The following is a 14,225-nucleotide window of genomic DNA, read 5'->3' as shown; positions in this document are numbered from 1 at the left end:
CGTCATTCTTATACGAGGGGACAGCTCCCCCGAAAAGTAAAGCCGTGTATAAACGCGAGGCTTTCAGCTGGATCCTTTCGCGCAGTTACGATCCATCATCATCGTCATCGCTCGTGCGGTAATATAAACCCATGAAAATCGGAAAATTGAGAGCAGCTACGTTGGTATATTACCACGCGGTTGGCTCCTTGTCGTTTCGACGTTACACTCCGTGCTCTTCGAGTTCCTTCTCTCTCGTCCAAACTGTTATCGCGATCTATATAATAACGCCCGAGGACATGTACGAAGTCGTGTCGAATTCGACAGTTGTTGCAGCGCGCACGCGAGAGAGAGAGCTTGCGGAATTTGAAATTCAAAATACGTGCGATTTCGCGCGTGAAGGAATCAGCGCTGCGTTCATTAAAAAGAGAGAAAAAGAAATAATAATAAATATTCGCGAGATGTATACGATGTACACACGCGGTATAATCGTTTCTCGTTTGACCTGGATGCGGAGGTGTATTAAAGCTCTCTCTCGCGAGCGCTGGAGCGCGTACGCAGAGACAATCGATATATACATATATATACCCATCTCCCCACGTGCATGATTTAACTGGGCGTGAGAACAATTTGGAAGAGTATCAAAACCACAGCAGCGGCAGCAGCGGTGGCGGTATATACATAGCAGTACAGCGGTGGTGGTGGTGCAAACGCTGCTGCAACAGTGTCATAACGCTGCTGTATATAGCGGCAACAACAGCAGCTAAAATAAAAGAGGGCGCAAAAATTGAAACATCCGGAAATATTGGAGTCTGCTGCGGGCTGCAAGTCGTCGAATATATATATACGGCGGCAGCCTCGAGTGTATTTGATAGTAATGAACACATCGAAGCGAATCGAATGTCTCGTTCGGATAGAAACAAGAGAATACAATATAGAGAGAGAGAGAGAGAGCAATGTTGTACATATCGGCGCGCGAATTTTTTTTTTTTGTCTCACCACTCGTGCAGCAGCAGCAGCACTACCATACGCTGCCGAATAGAGAGCACCAACTGCTGCTGCTGCTGCTGCTTTCTCTCTTTCGCGCACTCAAGTTTATATACACTGCTACTAGCGAGACATAGAGAGAGAGTCTCTCTGGCCAAGTGCCAAAATGTTTTCTCTCTCTCTCTCGCCTATTCACTCCCTGTATCGGAAGAGAGAAACGAGCGAAAAACAATGGGGTACAGCAGCAGCAGCAGGCGAGTCCGGATGAGGCTCTATAGTGTATAGCCACTGGAAAAAGTTGTAATAAGCCGGCTCGAGCTTGCGCCACACGGCTCGAGCTGTATATATATATGGGTCAAAATAATACTTTTTTACAAAACCGTGCGCACGTATGTCACCGATCTTGACGCGCTTTTGGTATGTTATAGTACATGGTAAAAAGGTCCCAAAAAAAAATTTTTAGACCCCCTCCCCCCTCCTACCCCCCACTTCCGGTATAAACGTCCATTTTCGATCTATATTTTTTCTGAGGACATGAAGCAAGTAAAAAATCTGAAAAAATTCATAAAAATACTTTTCCACAATCCAAACAACCTTGAATTTTTTCAGATTTTTTGAGTGCTTCAGGCCTTCAGATAAAATCATTGAAAATTTCAAAAATCGAGATACGGCGGTATGAGCCGATGTAGTACTCGGAAATTTTTTCAGTTATTTTTCGCATTAAAAAACATAACCTCAATTTTTTTCAGATTTTTTCAGATTACCTAACGCACCTTTTGAAGCCAAAAACCGATTTTTTTGACGAAAATAATTTTTTTAGGACAGTACGGAGCCTCGAAAAATCTGAAAAAAATTTTTTCTTGTTTTTTTCATCAAAATACGTAATCTCAAATTTTTTCAGATTTTTTAATTGAAGGCGATAGCTTCTAGGGCCGAAAAATGCTATTTTTAACAAAAAATGGTTCCTAGAACCCGATGGTTCCGGTGAAAAAATTTGAAAATATTTTTTTTGAATTCCTTGTCAAATTTTAATAAATTTTGACCGTTTCAAAAGTTCGATTGAAGCTTCCTAGCTCATTTTAGAGCATCAAACGAGTTTTATCATTCCTTAATGTCTTCAGAAACGTCTTCAGATATTTTGCACTAATCTTTGTCCTGCTCTAAAATGAGCTAGGAAGCTTCAATCGAACTTTTGAAACGGTCAAAATTTATTAAAATTTGACAAGGAATTCAAAAAAAATATTTTCAAATTTTTTCACCGGAACCATCGGGTTCTAGGAACCATTTTTTGTTAAAAATAGCATTTTTCGGCCCTAGAAGCTATCGCCTTCAATTAAAAAATCTGAAAAAATTTGAGATTACGTATTTTGATGAAAAAAACAAGAAAAAATTTTTTTCAGATTTTTCGAGGCTCCGTACTGTCCTAAAAAAATTATTTTCGTCAAAAAAATCGGTTTTTGGCTTCAAAAGGTGCGTTAGGTAATCTGAAAAAATCTGAAAAAAATTGAGGTTATGTTTTTTAATGCGAAAAATAACTGAAAAAATTTCCGAGTACTACATCGGCTCATACCGCCGTATCTCGATTTTTGAAATTTTCAATGATTTTATCTGAAGGCCTGAAGCACTCAAAAAATCTGAAAAAATTCAAGGTTGTTTGGATTGTGGAAAAGTATTTTTATGAATTTTTTCAGATTTTTTACTTGCTTCATGTCCTCAGAAAAAATATAGATCGAAAATGGACGTTTATACCGGAAGTGGGGGGTAGGAGGGGGGAGGGGGTCTAAAAATTTTTTTTTGGGACCTTTTTACCATGTACTATAACATACCAAAAGCGCGTCAAGATCGGTGACATACGTGCGCACGGTTTTGTAAAAAAGTATTATTTTGACCCATATATATATATATATAAGCCGAGTATAGAGAGGTGCACGTTAGAAGCCCGGGGACGAGCCAAAAGACAAGGAGAGAGAGACGCGGGTGGCAGACGCGTGTCTTATTCCTTGTTGCTTACTGCGCGTAGAGTGGTAGTAGATATAGGAGATATATATATAGCATAAAGCGCGCGCGTGGCCGAGCAAGTTTGCAGCAAAGAGAGAGAGAGACAGAGAGAGAGAAGCTCGTCCGAACTTCGAGCGGAGCCAGCAGCAGGATGTTGATAGGAATTTCATGGAGCTTTTCGTCTGGATACTCGCGTCGACACATCTATCGCGAGGAGCTTTATGTACGTGGGCGGTTGCGTCCGACAAGTGAATTAGTGGCACGAGGGGGATGGTGGTAGTGGTGATGGTGGCAATCGATCGAGCTCTCCATCGTCGTTGCTTCTCGAGCTTTTAATATATTTCGGGCGAGCTTGCAGCCCTAGCCCATACCGAACACACACGCACGCACACGATTTCTCTATTATTGCATGGGGCGGGCGATTGTCGTGTGTAATGACTCGACGTATATACTCGCGATGATCATTATCGGTTAATGCTGCTGCAGGTGCGTGAAAATTATTCAAGCCGATTTCTCACGCATGGTCGCGTGCGCGCAGTACGCGAGAGATTTTCATCGCTTCCTACATACATATATTACGTTAAATTATGTTGACCGCGCGCTGGCAGACAGCTGCAGTGAGGGTGCCTCGTGACGCGCCGTGGAATTTTCATTGTCCAATTTTATTGCCGCGCACATATTATAGAGCTTTAGGTATAAGAGGGACGTTTGTGCGGCGGGGCGACGTTGTATATATCGCCACTGTTGGTCGTAAGCGTCACTTTAACGTGTATGATTTTTATAAATATTTAAATGGAATGTAAATAACGTCACTTTAAAGTCATATACATATTGTCTAGATTGACTTCACTTAATCTTTAAACTTCGCCTTTTCTCTTGTGATTTTCAAGAATTCGAGCTCGCGCCCTCTAGCGGTAAGTTAGGTACTATTTAATGTTGTACAGTAAAGCGTATTTATTAGGATGATTCAAAATAAAATAATAGTGTTTAATTCCGCCTAACTTTTAATTATTCGCATAAAGTAAGAACGGCAGCTCCTGGAATTCTCAGCTCTTAATATTAATGCTGAAACGCCACTCAACAATAAAATACGATAAAAAAACGTGGGAAAATGTTAAATCATAAAAATGCACTCGAACTTTTGTAAACCATAGTAATTCATCGTCTACACTGGTGACCATGATTTCTACAAAACTGTACATAGCATATCAACGATATTCAGTCGATATACAGTAATTTCAAGTCCGTATATAAGGTCTATATAAATTTATCTATTAGATTTTTATTCTCAGCGTTTTTCACTGTGTTTTTTTTCATAACGACCGGTGATATGAGTATCGTAAAATTTATACGCGGCAATTGCCGCGCGAAATTGCGTTCCATTATTATATATGCACGCCGCGCCGAAGCCGATAATTGCCCGATTGTTTGTCTAGTTTGTGCGCGCGTGTACACATATAACGATCAATCGCACCCGACGACGACGGCTTGTCCAGAGTAAGTGGAGCGCGTATGTGAGCACGTGATATGTTACACTCTGCGGCCTGTATACTGTGCATCGTACACAGAATTTCTATAGACTCGATGCGAGAGATAAGACGAGCTGGACCGCTATACGTATGACCGATTCACGATTATTATAGGGGCCTGTACTACACGTGCCTAGGAAAATTGTATAATAGTATCGCCATAATTACCATGCTCAGAAAACAATTGTAATATCAAACGTACGCTTAACTAACGAAAGAAATAGTCGTTGAGTTGCAACCGTCTTTGTATCTATACGTGCTTTTTTACGCTGTGCATGAATTCGTAGGTTTAGAGAGTTTAAATCCAGTCAAGTAGGGGCTACACCTATTACTTTTTATGTAATATAAACAATTTGCGATTTTCTCATTGATAAACACAAGATCATTTGAAGTAAAATATCTGAAAATTGTGTATTCCGCAGAGGTAAAAAGAATCGTCATTTCGCTCAGTGCGTCACTCGTGTGTACTTTGCAAACTAATAATGTCTGTGAGTCTTTGTCTGTCTCTCTCTCTCTCACACACTGTGCGTGTCCGCGCAGGTTCAGCTCGGCTGTCGATGGGTCATGCCGTGTTTGTGCGTGATCTTCAAGTCCACAGTACACGTTACGACGCCGCAGAGCGAACAACGAAGAAAAATCGCATCGACCGCAGCTAAGTCATTCAAAAGTAAAAAGTATTTCATATTGTGATCGACTGTGTGTGTTGTGTTAAAAATGGCTCGACTCGACCAAGACAAATTAGTCATAATGAAGAACCTACGAGAAAGGCTCAACGACGATATCACAAACGAGCGGCGCCAACTTCTCGATCGACTCAACGACTTGTTCAGGGAATGGAAGGGTCATCGAATTCCGAATCTCCGAGGCATTTTTCGGCCGCGCGAAATAGATCGGCTGCTCGCGGAGGACATAAATCGGAAAACGATCAGCTCCTATTACGACTACCAACGAAGGTCGTTCGTCGACGTCGTGACGAACGACGGCTTGTACAAAGACGAGCCCGAGCTCGACGAGGCCACGGGCGGCAAGCCACTGCTGCGTCGCACCACCGCACTGCTTCGCGTAGCCAGAGGCGGCCGCGTCGACAAGGATACCTGGGTCCGTCGCCTCTTCGAGATATACGGCCGATTCGACGTGAATTACGTCGACGAGTCTGGCTTCACGCATTTCCACGCCGCCTGCCAGTCCGGTTGCGACGAGGTGGTAGCGAAATTTCTCGAGCTCGGACAGGATCCCAATTGCCTCGTGGCGAAAACGGGCTGCACACCGCTACACTTGGCTCTGGCCACAGGACGCAGCACGAAGGTGGTCCGGCTGCTGCTGCGAGCCGGTGCCGATCCACGCTTGGCCAATGCAGATGGACGGACGGCTCTGCACGTGCTTTGCAATAGATACCACGAGGACAAGAGCTTGCCGCAGCTATTCTTCAGAATCACCGAAGAAAAGCAACTGCGGTTACAGATCGACGCTCGGGATAACTCGGATAATACACCGTTGCACCTGGCCGTGGACAAAGCCGGTATCGAGGTGGTCGAGTTGTTGCTGAGACGGGGCGCCAATCCAAATTTGGCCAACGAGGACGGATTGACTCCTTTGCACGTTATATGCAAGAGTGGCCACGATTGCCACGAATGGGTGGAGTCGCTCTTCCACCTCTGTGACGTCGAGCATCGTCCGGTGCGGGTCGATGCCCGAGACAATTCAGGTAACACACCGTTGCACTTGATTCTGAGCACGTCCCGTGACCAGTTCAAGACGATGAAGATGCTGCTGAGAAACGGCGCCAGTCCAAATTTGGCCAACGCCGAAGGATCGACTCCTCTGCACTTGATTTGCAAGAATTGCCACGAAGTCCATAAATGGATGAAATCGTTCTTCGAGATCTGCGAGGAAAAGAATCAGCCGGTGCAGGTAGACGCGAAGGACAATGTGGGCCGGACGACGCTGCAATGGGCCGTAGCGAGCCTCTTGCCAGACGTGGTGGATCTACTCTTCGATCGTGGCGCCGATGCGTTCAGCTTCGTTTTCCCCGACGAGAGTCACTTTATGGAGATATTAAAATCGCGTCGACGCTTTGGACTCGAATTGGAACTAGCGTCCGGTGTTCTGGTCGTCGTCGAGCGCCTCGAGAAAAGAGGATACCAACTTGACCGAAGCGACGCCCTGACGATCATCAAATTATTCGGCAAGTACGAATTGTTCAGCAAGTTGGCAGCTCTCGATCAATGTTTGTACATGGTAGAATATTACAGTGAGGATGAGGAGCGTGAGGATTACTCAAAAATGATCTTTATCAAGCCGCATCTGTCGCTCTTCGACTTCATTCGGTTGCCATACGATGAGGCTGCAAAATTATTGACGTTATCGGACTGCTTCGAGTTCGCGTGTTCCCAAGAATTAGTGAGGAATTTCTGCACGGAGTCATACAAGGATTTCTTTCCGTATCTGTGCGAGATCATGTGCAGACGATTTTTACGACGATGGGCCCCGATTCTCTGCTGCGAAATGATCATCGACGACTCATTCACGAACCGAGACTTGTATAACGTTTGTTTGGCGGCTGAAGGTCAAAGTCGTTAGGACCTCGAGAAAAGGAAACAATCAGATGAAACCGAATGTGAAATGAAAATATCTAAGAGGGCTTGAAAAGCTCCATTAATACTACGGCGGATTTAATGGCGAAGATTAATATGATTCTTCTTTATTTTTGTTATCAAAATTTTTGACAAAAGAAAAAACTTAATGATAAGCTTGTGCGACGAAAATAAGCAGAATCGCAGAATTTCCATACTATTGGAATAAATAAGTTTAATAAAATAAGTTCATTATATTGCTTAACTTTCGATATTCTTACGTTTTTATTTTATTTCCAATTTTTTTTTATGTACAAAAGTAAATATTTACGATCCTAAATAATTTAAAGCAATCCCCAATAAAGAAAAGTAAAAACTCGTTGATATAAATTTATCGGATTCAATTTTTTCTTACCATATATTTATTTTGATTTATTCCTTCTGTTTTTTATGATACTAACTTTCTTTCATTCCACAACAAACAATTAACGCCGGGAAATTATTCCGATCTAAATTTTCTCAATTTTATGTAATCTACGTAATATTACGAACGATAAAATGTTGCTCGTCGCGCGTGCAACTCTCCCCCCGGGGATATACATTTTTTATTTCGACGAATGCGTGCGCTCGCGCGAGCGTGTATATGATCCGAAAGCACCGTACATACATCCTTGCCACGCGAGCCGCTGCTTATGGCCTTTAGAATATGTATATAATATATATACGTCTCGCTTTATTTATTCCTTTTGTCCGTTTCTTTGATCGTCGCTCTTTCACCCGACAAAAGTCGTCGTCGTCGTCGCCGTTAGACGTCGTCGACGTCGAGTGAAAAAGTTGGCCCCGCTACGTATACCTATATATACTATAACGTCGAGGCTGAAATTCCGTAGCTCCGTCGGTCGGTGTGTGTGTGTGTGTGTGTGCTTGCGCTGCTGCTTGTGCAGTGACGGGCCAAAGCGACGAGCTTCTTTGTCGGTGCAAGAGGGGGGGTTAGGGAAAAGCCAGTCGCGCGTGTATAATATCGAGCTTTGCTCAGCTACATACAGCGAGGCACACACACACACACGAGCTATACAGACGTCGTTGACGGCGGCGGCCCTGTGTACAACTATAACATATGCGCTACACAGAGAGAGCGAGCGAGCGAGCGAAGAAAACCCGTTGCCATGCAAATACATCTGTATACCCAGAGAGCTATACATCTGCGTCGTCGTCGTCGTCGTACGCAGTCAGCTCGTAAGTCGTATCGCGGATGCATGTGCGTATTATATATAGCAGCGACCGCCGCCGCACGGCGCAACATTGTATGCTCGCGAACGCGCGGATGGATATGTGTAGCGCGCATAAAATGTGCAACTCGCTAGCGCATGCATACGACGACGACAGCTACATGTATGTGCATTCGCGGAAATTTCGATAGCAGCATTTCTCTCTCTCGGTTCTCGGGGAACTGACACTCGATCGGCGTTTCCGTTTTGGCGGCACACGAGCCCGCGCGCGCGCGTCATCCATATATATATAATATGACTGCGCCGTTGGAGTGTGCACTGCAGTGTGCACTGCACCGGGTCTATACGCGGGCTGTTCGCGCGCGGCAATCTCCGTTTGCCGACTACTACTACTACTACTACTATACGCGTGGGCGTTTATGGACCGAGAACACACACACACACCATCATGCAATGTGCGCGCCTGTATACGCGTTTAATATGCCTTTTCCGAAACGGGAGCTCGCACAGCGCCCGATTGAAGTTTCCTATATATACCGTATATCGTATGGCTTGGCTTTTTTTTTTGGCTGGTATATAATAATACTGCCACTCGCGAGCTCGAAATTTTAATCACATATACGTACGTACGCTCGAGCTGTATTCGATATAAAGGGTGCGTATAGAGTAGATTCCCAGGGCATATTGCATTCTGCTGAAAGTACGCGAACGGAGAGAAACAATTAATAACTCCGAATGTAATGGAAGCCTTAGAAAAACAGTTACGCGCGATATATGGAGAACGTCGAGTTACAGATGCTTTTTCTACCCGCGTATATATAATAATAATTTCGCCTCGCAGCAGTTAGCTAGCGATATAGCTAGTCTTTGTTTCCGTGCGTGCGTGCAGCCACGCGTGCACCTGCATCATCATCGTGCGCGCACACACATATACACGTAAAACGCGGGCGGACTTCAACTCGAGCTGCGCTATATATACACGAACTTTAACTCTCGCGAGCTTGCGACGGCCAAATTTTGAGGATAGCAAAGCTATACAGGTATATAATATCGTCGTCCTGTGCCGTATGCACCACGTAGTAGTAGTGTGTACGCACGATCTCGGTTTATAGCGCGCGCGATGTAGCAGTAGTGGTAGTAGTAACGCAGCAAAGCACGTCGATCTCTCTCTCTCTCTCTCTCTCTCTCTCTCTCTCTCTCTCTCTGCGTGTGCATTCGGAGCGAGCAGCAGGTATTATAGCTCGGCCGCGCCGCGTCGAGCTTTCACCGTGTATAAATACGTGGCGCGGGCTCGCGAAACTTTACTCGTTATACCCGCGCGCGTGCTGTGTACAGCCCTTACCCCCCTGCTGAATACGACGACGTGAAATTCTCCAAGCCGTTTTGCGCGAAAACGAAATACAGTAGCAGCAGCAGCTGCTGCTGCTGTTGCTGTTGCTCTCGTTATCGCGTTTGCTTTGCACACACACATACACATATGCCGAAATACATAAATGTACCCTAACATCAACGCGTATATGTAGACACGAGCGAGAGTCGAGATTGCTTGGACTTTGATACGATGCCGTGTATACATATACCTACGTCGTGAATGCGAAGATGTAGATGATGCTGCTGCAGCTGACCTATAAACCCCCGTCGCTTTAGCCGAGAGTCCTGCGAGCTTCGGATTCGAGCGACTGTGACTATACATGTCGCTCGCTTATCCGTTTGAGCTCCGCTATACGTATATATAGGTATGTATGTAAACAGGCGCCCGTATAACTCGATAGCTAAAATATGAGGGACAATGCGCGATGTTTGTGTTCTGCACTCGACACAATTGTCAACCGTTGCGTACTATATAATATGTTTGATCTCTCTCGTATACAGCGAGTCGAGCTTGCGCGAGCTTTTTCACATTACACACCAGAAATAAAACCGACGCTTCGGATCGCGTCCCTGTTTGCCAGAAGAAAAGAAGAAGAAGAAGAAATTAAGCAGTGTAGCATTACGAGCAGCTAGCTATATATACGTACCCTCGAAAGGATGTAGAACGAAGCCAGCGCGATATATATAGTACATATATATATATATACGCGCGTACATGCGATCGTGCGCTCGAGAGCACGGAAGATAAGAGAGAGAGAGAGAGAGAGAGAGAGAGCTCGTAATGCTTTGCACGATATGTCGTCCTCGCGTAGAGCGCAGCTGTATATATACGAGGTCAGCGAGGATACGGATCAACGGATTTATGCGCTCCTCGTAGAAACTCTCCATGTGCCGCTGCTGCTGGTATATGCACACAAAGATATTTACGTGTCCGTGCGCGTTGCAAGCTCGAATCGACGCCCGCAATCGACGCCGCTCGAGGGCTTTTTCGAGAGAGTCCGAGATGCGATTTCCATATTGTACTTGCTGCACTGCTTCCAACTCTTTGTCCTACAGCAGCAGCAGCAAAACGCATCGCAGTCCGAGTGTGTGTAACGCGTATACATAATAGAAACCACGCGAGAGCTACATGTATATAGGTCGGGTAGGTTAGCAAAGGGAGATGCGCTTTTAATGCACCAAGGAACAAACGGGATCGATATCGATGTGTGTTATACTGCGGCGTAGTATAGCTGCGGTTCGCGCGGTGAAATTGATGCGAGGAGTACTTTGAGCGATCGACTCACTTTGCTTGATGAATTACATTTCGACATTTTTTTTGCCATGAGCTCGGATTTACATTTTTATATAATTTTGCTTTTAAAGTTTTATGCTTGGAATTTTACGACGCGATCGGGCGCGCTGCTGGAGAGCTAAACTCCTCGATACATTATATATGAAAAAAAAAAAAAAAAAACTGAAATTTAACTCTGCATGTGTGCGGTTGTATACGTTACTAGCGACGAAATGCGGTGAATTAACAATTTTTATGAGTTACGATTTACGGCGCTTCTTAACCCGTCTATCTATATATATAAAGCGAAGATGGTGTCTGTTTGTCCTTTATGATCTCAAAAACTATTTGTCCAATCGGCTTGAAATTTTTACCACGTATTCATTGTACCACTGCGCAGGTTTCTATCATTTTAAAACCATTATTTGCTTATTTATTTTTGAGTTCAGAATTTTTTTCGTATTTTACCACTTTGCGCGCTCGCTCGCCCCTTGCCCGGTTAATGGTTATAAAAAAAAACCGAAAGCAGTTGTTTTTTTTACACGCGGTGAATCGGAATACATTGTATTTGATGTGTACATGTGTTATTATCGCTATTCGAGTTTTACAAGTGTGTGGACTCAACTTATACATTTCCTACTACGCACTTCACGTGGCCTGTTTAAGATCTTTTAAGCAGTCGAATTTGTTGAAAAAATTGAACGTGGGCGAAGCCACGACGGGGTCGCTAGTATTATATAGGGTAAACAGTGTGTGTACGTATACGACGCATAAAAATGACAGATTCAGAAAAAAAAATCAAACGACCATAAAAAAAAATGTAAAGGAGACAGAAGTTTCGTCTCTGCGAGTATATATCCCGCGAACGGCTACCCTTGATGTATTTTGCGATTTATTCGCGTAACGACATAAATTTCAACTCGTTTCGAGGTAATCTATCTTTTTAACCAAAGTTAAAGCTGTTTACCCGAGCTAAACGTTTTTTTTTTTTAATACACAGTATACAGCTGTACATGAAAAGTCCGCGGGTTTAATTTTACTTTGAAAATCGCAAACGAATAATAATACGAAGCTCTCTCGCGAAAAAAAGTAACTTTTTTTTTTTTTTAAAGCATTAAAACCCGAGACCGAAAAAGCCGATAAACACCGCGAGCGAGTAGTTTGACCGTGTAAGCAGCAGCAGCGGCATAAAACTCTTACATCGCGCTTTTTTCGACCCGCGCACTAATTTGAAAACTTTTATTATACATGCGCCGCCGCCGCCGCCGCCGTGGGTTCGAGAAAACGTTGATGAATGTTGATGAACAATTGCGCGCGGTTAAAAACTGAAAGACAGCTGCAGTAGCAGCTCTCGAGCAACAATCGAGAGGCGAAAAGATAAGATTAAAACTTTTTTTTCTGCTACTGCTGCTACTACTGTTTGTGTGTGTGTGCATTGTATAGCCGACCTCGTTTAATCGCGACCGACTATATATATAATAACGATACTTTTTTGTTTTCTAATGTACATAATAGAGGTATACGCTTATTGAAAAAACGTTTCGTTTTATCTTCATGCATTTTCTTCTTCTTTTTTTTACGCTCGTTTAAGATACGGATCGCGCATCGGACGATTTTAATCCCGACGCGAGAACGCGCATTATACCTATCACGAGCGAATCGATACATCGCGTATATTATATAAAATTTTAAACTTCTACGAACAAGTATATGTACGAGCTTTAATAGATTAAAGCAGCGATTGGCGCAGGAATTCAAGCGCTTATACGTATACGATACTCGCGGTATTATATATTTTAAATATTCTCATCATAATTTTCATGCGCGGAACACGGTGTGTGTATATTTTTCGGGATCGTTAAAAGGAAATCGATACTTATTCAATTTTACGGCGATAAAACGCCGCTGGTTCACCTGACTTCTGCCGCGAATTTTTTTTTTTTTGCTCTCTCTCTCTCTTTCTTTTTTTTTTTGTCGAACGAGTGTACCATAATCGTACGCGCTCGAGAGTTTTTTTTTTGTTATTAAAATATAATTACACCGAAGCCTTTGGCTCTCCGCTGGGTTATAAAAAATACTTCGACGACGAAGTTTTCGTGATACAAATGTGTACACACATGCACACGAAAGCGAGCAGTCGCGAGCTCATTAATTTTCCATCTCTATAAGCTCGCAAAAAATATGCGAAACACATTATATTATATATACGCGAAAGCGACGTTATGCACAATCGCGAAAGGAAACGAAGCGAAATGGCGTATATCCGAAACGCGTCAGCGTCAGAAATTTTGCTCTCTCTCACTCCGCCTCCTCCTCCCCCCGAAAAACAAACGTCGCGTTCAATTTTCATATTGCATGTGAGCGAAACGCTTATAATACTGTCGCGCGAGCGCTGTGCTTTTAATAAATTTTAACGTGCACGCGAGTCACGCAGTCACCCCCCATGTGCTGTCGGCTCGTGCCTTTTTGCGCGATATACGCATTATACCTTTCCGAGTGTACCGTATATGCTATAATGGTTTTTGCAAAAAAAAAAAAATGCACAAAAATAAAATAACGCTGAAGTTGACACGTCGGAGAGAGAGAGAGAATACTCGACTCGCTCGCGTCAAACACGCTGCTTGACAATTGGTTTGTTTATCTTTTGCCGAGAGACATATACACGCTCGTCGTCGCGTGCATCAAGGCGAGAGGGGAAAAAAGAACGAGAGAGCTTATTCAGCGACTCGTTGCGATTTAATTTCGAGCTCACTAGCCAAGTAGAACAATCGCTCCGTGGATTAGAATAATGTTGACGCTATTCTGCGATCTAGCTTCGAGTCCAGAGACGCGCGATCGTAATCGTTTTTTTTTGTTGCTTTTCTCTTTTTTTCTGCTTTCTTTTGTTAAATTACGCTCTAGCTCGCCGATATACGCGCGAAAGCATCGCTACAAAGTCGAGCTTTTATTTATTTATCTTTCGAAAGTTGATAATTTGCTTCTAACGCGTTTCTGATACTTCGGTCGCGCCGAAAGGCGAGTAATTTCGCAGTCCTAACTTGGACGCGCGATAGCAGCGAGCGCCCTGCGCGACGTCTCCCTAAACTCGAACAAAGTCGGAAATGGAAATGTAGACTCTTGGTGGAGAGCAATTTAAAGTGAATTATGACCAGTGCGAGACAGCTCCAAGAGTCCGGAGCTCAAGTGAGAGAGAGAGAGAGATAATCTTTTCTTAATCTGTCCGAGGAAGGAAAAATAGACGCTCGAGCCACGCTATCTCTCTCTCTCTCTCGCCTAGATATATATA

This window comes from Trichogramma pretiosum, unplaced genomic scaffold (assembly GCF_000599845.2).
Source record: "Trichogramma pretiosum strain Unisexual culture from Peru unplaced genomic scaffold, Tpre_2.0 scaffold56, whole genome shotgun sequence".
Taxonomy (NCBI): Eukaryota; Metazoa; Arthropoda; class Insecta; order Hymenoptera; family Trichogrammatidae; genus Trichogramma; species Trichogramma pretiosum.
This window is presented reverse-complemented; position numbering follows the sequence as displayed.